Source organism: Pundamilia nyererei, unplaced genomic scaffold, assembly GCF_000239375.1.
Source record: "Pundamilia nyererei isolate P.nyererei 1_Seehausen unplaced genomic scaffold, PunNye1.0 scaffold00036, whole genome shotgun sequence".
Lineage (NCBI taxonomy): Eukaryota > Metazoa > Chordata > Actinopteri > Cichliformes > Cichlidae > Pundamilia > Pundamilia nyererei.
This window is the reverse complement of record NW_005187437.1, coordinates 2801066-2812537: the sequence shown is the minus strand read 5'-3', so window position 1 is coordinate 2812537 and position 11472 is coordinate 2801066. Positions and strand designations below refer to the sequence as shown.

Below are 11472 nucleotides of genomic sequence, written 5' to 3'. Positions count from 1 at the left end.
ACACACACACACACACACACACACACACACACACACACACACACACACACACACACACACACATATATAATAGAACACAGAAAAAGTCTTTGATGTCTCCTTAGCGCGGAGACTGCAACTCCGTTAGTCACCCACAGTCAATCCAATATCCATATATGCTACACAGTGACAGCAGCAAAAAACCAACATAACTCCAGCCACACACACACACACACACACAGACACCAACGCAAACTCTCAAACATAGCGTGAGCTGATTGTGGATGAGGAGCAAGCAAAAGAAGCGCCAGCAGAAGAAGAAAAAAAAGGAGGAGGAGAAAAAGAAGAAAACCTAAACACCGCTGGCTGTGCTCCAGACAGACTCGAACTTCTCTTGATCATTATGTCTAGCCTTCAGGTGTCTGGGGTCGGACCAACTGTAGGCAATAGTTAGTTTGAGGTTGGTGGAGGGTAGGGGATGGAGGGGGGGGGATAACACAGCAGCCAGACAAAGAGGGCTGCCTACATACCACCAGCATCAAGGAAGGGAGGGCGGGAGGCAAGGGAGGGAAGCAGGGAGAAGAAAAGAGGAGGGTTATAAAAATTTGATTAGACGATCCTTTGCTGAAGCGACTTTCTGTGTCGGTTTGCTTTTCTTTCTTTCTTTCTTTTTTTTTCTTCCTCTGCCAGTTCCCCTCCCTTCTGGTACTCCACAGCGCTACCTTAGAGAACGGGGCAGACAGATTTTTATAGGTCCTAATTAAAGCCATCTGAAACCTTTTGAAAACATCAAATGGCCCCGGTCCCCTACTCTCTCCCTCCCTTCCCCTGCCTTGGCGTAAAGCACAAAAAACAATCTGAAGGCACCTTTTTGGGTTTTGTTTTTTTTTTTGCTTTGACTCCTGCCTGTACATAAATTTTGCACCCCCACCTGACCCCAGAACCCCTAATTTCCAATCAATAAAAGGGTTCAATGAGTGATGTGACCTCAGAATGTGAAATTCAATTTGCTGGAATTTAAGTAGAAAAAGCCTCTTCAATAATTATTTACCTTTTTTAAGTACTTTTTAAAATAATTTTTCTTTGTTTAATCACATTTGAACAGACAAAACACGTTACTGAAGATCCACCCTTATCCTGCCCCGCGGGCTGAAGTGAAGTGCAGCGCTGTTTCAGTGCGCTTCAAGTACTCCATTTATTTCTTCTGCTGCTCTCTCTCCCCCCTCTCTCACCCCCGATTGTCCTCATTGAGCCGTGCGGACCGGTTGCACAGTCTGTCTGCCTGCCTGCCCGGGGTCAGCGGGTTTACCCTGTGCTTTTTATCTATATTTCATGCTATGGCCCTGCGCTGAGACAGCCCCACATTCACAATGAGCAAATTCACAGACTGCGCAAAGAACGTCAAAAGAGGAGAAATATAAGCGAAGTCAAACACCATCCGAGCATCAGGTAAAGTCAAATACTATGAAGTGATGACTATGAAGTGGTTTAAAAAATATGTATTTAATTCTGCTTGGAAACCAAAAGAAAGGGACAGAAAGAAAACGGCGCAAAAGTGGCACATGCAATCGCAAATCCTAAAAACAACAAAAATTTAATCAAGAAAAAGCAAAGTCGGCTACAAACAGAAAATAAAATAGTTTCAGAATTGTTATCATCGTATTTTTTTTAAAGCGAATAGAAGACGGGAAGTAAAATTTTGTCGATACTTACAATTCATTTGTATAACTTCTGGGCGTTATTGTCTTGCCCCTGTGACTCTGCGTTTTGGAGACGGCCAAGTGTGCTCCTCAGACAAAGCCAGGGGTCATTCTCGTCGACGGGATGTGACAGCGTCATCGGATGGCAGTGAAGTTTGCATAACACAACACCTGGTGCGTCCCGCCGAGGACGGCGAACGTCCGATTCCGCCGGTGTCAGGTCTTCAGTGATGCCTGCACTCGCTGGGATTGAGCGCTGAGAGGACAGGGAGCGCACAGAAAGGCGTCATGTGAGCCTGTGTTCGAGGCGCCCATTGGCCAGCCAGGGATAAGTATGATAAGGGGAGTGCGTGCGCCATTGGCCCAGGACGAGAGCGGAGGCGCCTCCTCGCTTGGCCGTGCGCAAGAATGTGAGTGCGGCTCAGTGTTCATAATTTTCAGCGGGAGGGGTTGGAAGACAGAGAGGGTGGGGGGGCGCATAAGTAACAAATTGTTCTTAAGATTTTTTGTCATAGAAGGGAGGGGAAACGCACACATTCTGTTTCGTCGTTATATAAAAGTGGAATGTATGAAAATGTGTGGCGAGCCTACACGTCAGCTTTCTTTCTTTTCTTTTCTTTTTTTTTTTGAGCGGTCGTCAACTAGCACATTAACCGAGGGCGAAAATGTAACACGAAGTTGTCTTCATAGTGACGACAGGTAAGAAAGCAACATGACTGCCAAAGTCACCAACTGGGAGCTGTTTTCACTGGATCTGGATGTTTCCAGATATCACATCACTTATTTCTCATGATTTTATCACATTTTGATGTGATATCCATATAACCCCCACCAGATGCAAGAACAGCAGCGCAATACAGAATCAAATTTGTATCCCTGTAATCTGAATTAGTTGCATAAATTTGTGGATAATTTCCTGCATAACAAAGTGCTGCACATTCATGAGGAATTTCATTCATCATTACTTAACAAAGTCAATGCTGTTCCGGCTGAAATGCCACAAATGTTCTGACGCAAATAGTAAAAAGTGAAAAAAGAATAGGATCAAATAGAGTTCAGCAAGGCCCCACATTGATGTTCAACACAGCAGAAACCCCAAAATGAATCTTCACTCTCACTTTCCTAAAAAGTAAACTATTATTTAAGACACCTGGAGCTAATTGATGCAAAAAATGCTATAAGAGCACAAAGGTCCTCTATTACTTTCTCCTACGTGTATGGACACAAAGGCGGTGTGATATGTTTTACATATTTATGTTGTTCTGCCCCGTTCTTCATTTCTACATTGATTTTCTACACAGCTGGACTTCAAGGAGGGCAACGGGACATAAAAGAGCATCCTCTCAGCCTCCCTCTCTGGTTCTGTGGAGACAGAAGGAACTGGAGATTCTGTATGGGTGGGAAATAGAGCGCGTGTAATCTGGAGCACGCATCTTCCCCCTGCTCAGGCTGCGGCATTAAATCGATATTCCGCAAAGCTTTCTCTTGTTTTCACATTCACTTGACTGCAACCGTGATGCGCCGCGAGGGTCGAGCAGCCGCTCCCTGATTTTTGTGGCACTTGTGCCCCCCTTCGCCTGCCACCGCCCCCCCTTTTTTTTTCTTCCTCTTCCACCTTCACTTCACTTCACTTCACTCCACAGCAGACACCCTCATTTGGATGGCTCCAAGGCGATGCACCCATTCCATTTGTCTCTTGTGTTAACAGGAGGCGGCAGAAATAAGGCAGTGCGCTATCTCTATACAGAGCATTATCTCCGGCTTGCTCCTCCAGCACCATGAAACAATGATTATTAACTGCTTGAGAAGCATGCTTAGGGATTTCAAGGCTTGTTGCCACACTTAGGGAACATGAAGTGTATTGCACAACGCACCCCATGCACAAGATTTTTTATTTTTTTTGCCTGAAAATAATGCTTCCTCTTTTCTTGATATTTGTGAGTACTTTCAGAAGCTACTGGCTTGCCCGAAACCCCCGGTGGGAAGAGTAGTAAGTATGGCTAACGGCATTATGACCGGACGTGTGACAGGAGCATTTTCACAAGAAACCAGCCTAGCACTTCCTTTTCAAGATTTAAAAGCCTGTTGTGCAGCGTCATCCTGCTGTAAGATAGTGGTTATGCATTCATACACTCAAGTGTTCACACACACACACACACACACACTCTCCATCGTTATAAAAGCAAAGCCCTGCCTCTGCAAAATGGGTCATACACTGCAGTCACTTTATCTCAGCAAATGTATTGTGCCTGCGTGAGTGTGTGAGTGGTAGGCATGCGCATGTGTGATCACACATCAAAGGCAAGACTCCCAATATTAAAGCACGGGTGTCTTTGCTGAAACAGGACTTGAGCGTGTCAAACCGTTGAATGTTTTCAGCACTTTTGAGCTCGTGCGATATAGTTAGCCCGGAGAGCCAAAATGAATTTTTCCTTTAATACCTTCAAACGGCCAAAAGGAGGGTGCTCGCGCTCTAAAATAATCAACAGAAGCATCATATTTATTCTACCTTAGTCCACTCTGTGTCATACGTGAATACAGTTTCAGCCCAATGTAAGATTCCTTCTGAATACAGGGGGAAAAATAAAAGCCTTGGTTCAAGATACACTGTCAGGCTAATACAGAGACACACATTTGCAGATATATACCCACTGTGGAATGAATTTTCGCTGTGGGGTTCAAAGCTGTGCCAGTCAAAGAGGGAAGACAGCTCCGTGCCGCCGTCTTATAGACCCATCACTGTGCGAGCTAATCTGCGGCATGTTCTGGCCCTATATTTAGACTAATGTTTTGTGAACACTTAGCATAATTCAGTGAGACGAAAGGAGCTTTTCAAAGCTGTTAACCTCATCTCTTTAAAACTCATTTGGAGTTTCTCAGCTGCGCATTCCAACACACCTGTTCTCCTCTTTGTAGACCTGTAAATACTCTCCGGTTTAGTGAGGAAATAGTTCAGCATAATTGGCGGTGATGGTGCAGTGTGACAATGAGAGCACGCCACAAATGTGAGGAGGTGATTTATTCATTCAGCTGCTCGTGAGAGAATGGGTGTTGAGTGAAATCGGCTCCAGAAACAGTGTAAAAATGTGCCGTCGTTCCCTTCATAGAGCATCGCTCGATGTCTGCAGTCATCGTCTTTACTGTACTCGTCACATAATTTGACATCTCAATAATCACGTCCTTATAAATTTAGAGGAAGTAATATTTCAGAGATAACACAGCACCTTGATTTCATTTGGTCCCATTTATTATACAGAAAGTAGCTGATTTCAGACTGCGTGAAAGTGTGTGCGTGTGTGTGCGTACCAAATGCTCTAAACGGGTCCAGGTGGGCCAGTGGGAGATGGTCATACTCAAAGCCTTTACCTCCATCTGCTGTGTGGCCTGCACAAGCTCGCACATTTCCACACAAACACACAGATGAGATAGACTGTCTGGTTCAAAAGCCCATCCCTTAAGCATTAAACGCTATATGCTTTGGCCACAGAAGCGTGCCACACTGGGGTCCTGCATGGCATCTGCCTCCCAGCTCCCAGAGCCAAGGCGTGGGGCCGAGGGAGGGGCCTGGGGAAGAGATAAGCTCTTCCTCCCCTGGTCACTGCTACGCCATGGGAACCGGACAGGCCTGGAGCCTCAGCTGAGCACCGCTGATAATATCCACATGAGTGTACATGCACGTGTGTGTGTGTGGTTACATGAATGGTTGCTGATGAGATGGGGTTGAGGGGTTGCATGTGCGTGTGTTTGTGGGTAGGTTAGGTGCATGCATGGATGCACACACTTACATTTTTTTTTTTAAATAGTCAAATATCACGACTGAGACAAAAATGCCCGTCCATGAAATATTAAAGGTTTTGCAGTTTCATGCCAGTTGTTCACAGAAGTGTGTAAAGATATGCATCCTCCAGAGGAATGCATTTGTTTTAAACCATATGTATAAAACAAACCAAATCAATTGCCGTTCTGCAAAAATGCATGGAAATAAGAATTTTAATGTCGAGCTGACTCTACATTAAAGCAAACACGTGTTTCTTAAGTGTCTGAAAATGAGTGACAATATGCTTGCAAGCCACTCTTCCTCACTTAAGTGTTGATATTCTCACAAAAACCTGCACAAGAAACAAATGAAATTATCCACTTTACAGATTGCTCTACTTCATTTTGGGATATGAAATTTTAAGACAAACTAAATAAGAATCCGCTGGTAGGCAGAGAAAGACAAAGCTCGTAATAAGTACAGTACATTTCATTAGAGCGAGTGCTGTAATGACAATGACATGAAGCAATGCCGCTCTTACAATAGTGCTCATTGTATTTTTTTTTTCCCATTCTGTGCCCACATTTACAATGTAAGATTAATTGCTTTGCTGCTAACTGCAAATCAGTCTGCCCCTGTTCTAATTCGTTGTTTATTTAACATGAGTGTAATCTAGTCTTTTGTAAAATGACAGAAATGGTTCCTCTTTGTTCAGCCGCACTGACCTTATCATTTTAACTTGTCATATCAGAATGCTCATTTACTCATCGCGTTAACAGTCGCCTCACGTAACGAGGCAGTCGGGCAAATTCAATTAATTTGGGGCTGCTTTTAATCGTGTTGATGTTTCAAATAACAGCGCGTGACAAAAAGGTCTGGATCATGTTAGAAACACTAATTGTTTAAACAAAATAAAGGGGATGATAGGATAGTGTAAAATGTATCAAAAGTTAAACCTGCTTGAATTTATTAAGGTAATATTATGCATCAAGATGAGGCCCATGGAATAGTCTCGTGCAGTATGTATTTTTTATTTCATTCTTTATTTATTTGTCACATGTAGTTATAGCTAGTACAACATACAGTGAAATGTTTTTCCTGGCTAAAAAATACTCCCCCCGACTGTGAGAAACATACTAGAAAAACTTTTACCTAAACTAAGAGAAAGGAAAAACTATAAAAATATACATATTTACATAAGTACAAATGTATATAATATAATATGATAAGATAAGATATATGTATATTTGTTTAAACCACCTAAATGATATGTTAAATGTACTGTGCCTATCATTTTAAGCTAATATAATAATTACCTCAATGATTTTCAGAAGGAATGATTAGGTAGTGCAAATTAAAACTGCTGCTTTTAATGGACATTTTTGATATTATTTTATAAAACTATTTGAGTACATAGGACCTCTTTACAAAGCCAAAGAGAAAAAACAAGCAGAGAGATGTCTCCTTGATATTTATTAAACATTGCTCTTCTTTTTTTTAAATCATTTCATCATTAGTGAAATATGGCTGATGAACACTGAACTGCCGGCACGTTGATTGCTTTTAGCAATTCTTTGATGTCATTTAATTACAACGTCTCTGGTGTAAGTCCAACCAAAGGCATTTCGTGTCATCCCATAGATTTCTGTTGTTCGCCGTTGCTGCTTTCCTTCCAGCTGCCCCGATGAGTGTGACATATTTATCTAACCACTTATTACTGTTCATGATTGTTGACGTGTCTGATCTGTGAGAGAGTAATCTGTACTGTTAAGAATCAGAGTCTGAAGTAGTTATCAACTATAAGATGCAAGATGAACGTAGATGTTTCTAGTATTTAATAAAGTTATGTTTTGCAGTCTGGTTGGAAGACCCGCCATACTAAATGAAGAACAGCGAACATGGTGAAACATAAAATGCCTTGTCATGTGTGTAACCCTCTGAGGACTAGCATGTGTTTTGACAGGGGGAGGAAGAGAGAGAGAGCAAAAGAGAGACATAGACAGAGAGAACTATCCAGAGATCCAGGTCAGCTGTGAGGCCTCAGCTGGAGTGCAGGGCTACACCTGTCAGCGCCCAGGGCCCCTCTCTCTATCTCGCTGTCTTCTTTCTGTCTCTCTCTTTCTGTCCAGCTGGACTCTCAACCCCCCACCCAGTCTCCACCTCCCAGATCCAGGCCACTTCAGCCCAGCCATGCATGGACATCTCTGGGAATTCATTCCGGATGCTTCCTGTTCATTGCATCCACTCCTCCCTCTCTCTCCCTCTCTTTTCGTTCTCATTTTGTCCTTTTACTCCTCCTTTTGCTATCTACCTCATAACACATCTCTATTTTCTCACGCACTTGATTTTTACTTAAACAGCACAACCAACAAAATCCCAACCACGCAGAACATGGTTCACTAAAACATTAGCAGTCTAAAACATTTCAACTACTATTGCCTGACCTGAATTTGTAGGAAAAGTCATAGTTTTTGGTTTATCCTGTGTGTTTGGCAGGAGTGAGCACTTTTTTTTTCAAAGATGGTGGCACAAATATCCAAAGTTTTCATTGTAAAGTTTTAGAGGCAACCACTAAGGAGCACAACACATTCGCACCACTCCTTTCTCCCGCTGTGCATCCAAAGCCTCTTTTCTACACAGTCAGCAGCAGCAGCTGGAAGCATTAAAAATGTTGGTACAAGCATCCTTTCTATTCTGATGTGACTGTAGCTTATTTTCCCAAAGTGTGCATGTACTGTAAAATTAAGTCCATACCATTTCTGCACTCTTTACCGTCAGCTGAGAAAGTTTATATTATGTATATTTCATCATATTGTCTGTTTAAACTAAAATAAAATAAAAACAATGCAACAAGTTCAGTCTGAGTTTAGACACTAAATAGCAGCAAACTAATTAAAAAACTTAATCCATGCTTGGTTATATTCTTATATAAACTGTGCATTATAGGAGTTGTCAGAAAGGAGTAAAACTTTGAAAAAAAAAATCATACACTTCCAGTAATCCAAGGTAAACAGGAAGTCAGATGACCACTTGTAAAACCAAATAAGGTATGCAGAAGAGCTTTTTTTTTTAACTGATGTTCAGCAGAAGACCACACTGGGATCAACTCCTGTGAGCCAAGAACAGGAAACAGAGGCCACAACATGTACAGGCTTATCAAAACTGGAAAATGGAAGATGAGAAAACTGTTGTGCGGTCTGATGAGTCATGTTTTGTTGCTGTGGGATTTAGATGGTAGGGTCAGAATTTGACATGAAGAACAAGAACGAGCTTTGTAACAGTTCAGGATAGTGGTGGGGATGTTTTCACAACAGACTGAGTGTTTTCGCTTACTATATCCATCCTTTAATGAGGACAGTGATAGCTTCCAGCAGGATAACTCACCATATCACAAAGGTCAAATCGTCTTAAGCCCCTTTCTGGAACATGCCGATGACTTCACTGTACTCGAATGGATCTCTCATTGCAATCGAGCACCTTTGGGATGTGGTGGTCTGAGAGATTCCACCCCACGCCATCGTAGAGTTCATGGATGTGTAGCTAAAAAATGTAAGGGGCCCTAGCAAAATATACGGAAAAAAAAAATCACAATGTAATTTTAATTATCCTGTTAAGCAATAATAAAGTTCAGTCTGCAAATTCTAATTCAAGATCAGCACTAAGAGTCTTCAGTCCAATCAAGTTGACTATGTTTGTAAAAATGAAAGAAGCAACTTTATTCTCTATAGGCTGTAAAAGTCATTCAGAAATGCCGGAATTTTAATATGCTCACCATTTTTTATAGCTATCAGGCAAATTGGCTAGATTATGTCATTATAAATCTTAGCTTTTAAATATATATCCATTTGTTGTCTCATGTAGTTTCTGAGAAGCATTAGTAGTGAGCCCATATTTGGGGTCATTATAAACTCAAAACAGGATCACTTGGATAACTTTGATTGCTTCCGATCATTACAGAGTGTATTATTTGCTACACTAAACAGAATTACAAAAATGGCAATTTCTCTCTGCTTGAAGCTACGACACATTTCTTTGTTAATAGCTTCAACTGCAATAAGAATGCCTAAAAGGATACTGAGAACACAACATGAAAGAATGACAATGGCTGTGGATTTGTTCGAGAATAATCGCAGTCAACTGTACAGCCAACCTGTTTTAGAGTGTAAAGAATATAAACTTGGACATGGTTTAATATTCTACTGTTTTTTTTTCACGGTTACAATCGATTTTCAGATAACTGGTTTGCCAACAGCGCTAAAAATAAAATACCTGTCCGCCGCTGTCCGGCTCTTGTAAACTGTTACATTGGTATTTTTCTCTTGGATACCTGTAAGGTGCAGGTGACAAGCTCAATAAATCTGCCATTTAACCTTACTGAAACTCCATTTTGTCCCGCAGCAAGATGAAGCTGAAAGTTGAATAACAGTAAGCTTATTCTCTTGCTGCACTCACATCACATCCTATCCTACACGCCAGCTAATGAATTATTCAACTGTTTGTACCTGTGAGGCAAGCAGACTCTGTTAAGGGCTGCCCCGGTATGATCTATAATTAAATATAATGCAACATGAAAGTGCATAAGACATGAGACTAGGGTTTGGACAAGTCACTCAGACTTTCCACCTTGTTATCCATTTTGTGTATGTCCATATGCTGACTAAAGCTGTTTTTATTTTTTAGCAAGCTCTTTGATTTAAGTTTTTCAGCCTTGTGCAAACTGGAATGCTTTGCTCTCATTCGCTCGGTTACTGTCTTACGTCACTTTCTTCTGTCAGCAGTTGACATTTAAGAGCAATAATATCATGTCACATTTGATTAAGCTATTATTGTCTTACACTGTACAGTTCACAATGAATAGGGTCCCTGTATCCTGCAGTATGTTTGTTTTGCTCCCACTGGCAGTTCAATCATTAAACCTTTTAAAGCTCACACTCAGAAATAATCCTGCTGTGCATTTTGAAATTTTGCCCATAACAAAACCATTCACGGTCTCTCTGTATTGACCGTTTGGGGTATGTGAATCCCAGCAGCAATCCACTTTTCCCCAGAAAGCGCTCAACTCTCCTGAAGGAGAAGCAAACAATTACTTAAACTTCAACTGCACAGGAATGGGTATTCATCTTCAAGTTTAAGATAGATGACTTCTTTATTTTAGACTGTGTGATTTAGGCTGAAAATTTGAGCAAAATCAAACGTAGACATTTGGTCTATATGAAAATCTCAGTGACAGCTGAAGGCATTAACCTTGCAATCGCACATAAATACACGCACACACAGTGCAGCGGGATCCTCGCATCTGTCCAAATGTGAACAGCAGTATCTTCACCTTGCAGGCGGCTGTGGGGAGGGAAGGCTTAGTGGCTTGCTTACTTTCTTCCTTCACTGGCTGTGAAGTGGAGTCTGAGGTGTCAGGAGTTTTTTTTTTAACCCCTCCTCCTCCCCTTTCTGTCTCACTTTTTTTTCTCCACAGTGAGTACATCTCTATAGTGGTGGAGTCTGTGCTTTACAGGGAACACTGCAAGTGCCTGATAAGGAGCTGAAAGCAGATATATACATCCGGGAGCGAGCTGCAGATACACAGTCAGGAAGACAGTAAACAGATCACATACATAATGTTTCTTGGATTTACATGTAAGCATATCATACAGAGATGATAGCAGAGGGTAAACATAAAAGACTGGCCAAGTTTCTTGCACCTAAGAAGATGGTAAAGGGATACTAAGAAAGGATGCATTTATAAAAAAAAAAGGAAAAAAATCCCTTGCCACGTCTCATTTTGCTCCCAGACAAATTGAATTGGCCCTTCCATCACTGTTGGACAAATATATATATATAAAATATATATATATAAAAAAAACTCCCCACTCGCCCCTGTGGGCGGTCAATCCTTCAAGCTCAGGTCCTCTACCAGAGGCCTGGGAGCTTGAGGGTCCTGCGCAGTATCTTAGCTGTACCCAGGACTGCGCTCTTCTGGACAGAGATCTCCGATGTTATTCCCGGGATCTGCTGGAGCCACTCGCCTAGCTTGGGAGTCAC

General features: G+C 41.8%; 1 long non-coding RNA gene across 1 annotated transcript in view; it reads right to left on the bottom strand.

Moving 5' to 3' along the window:
* Nucleotides 1–1915, bottom strand: part of LOC102197269 (uncharacterized) — a 21725-nt gene extending 19810 nt beyond the window's left edge. Inside the window, exon 1 of the long non-coding RNA XR_311668.1 lies at nt 1693–1915. This is a non-coding gene — a long non-coding RNA (uncharacterized LOC102197269). The remainder of the gene's footprint in view (nt 1–1692) is intronic.
* Between the last annotated feature and the right edge of the window lie 9557 nt (nt 1916–11472).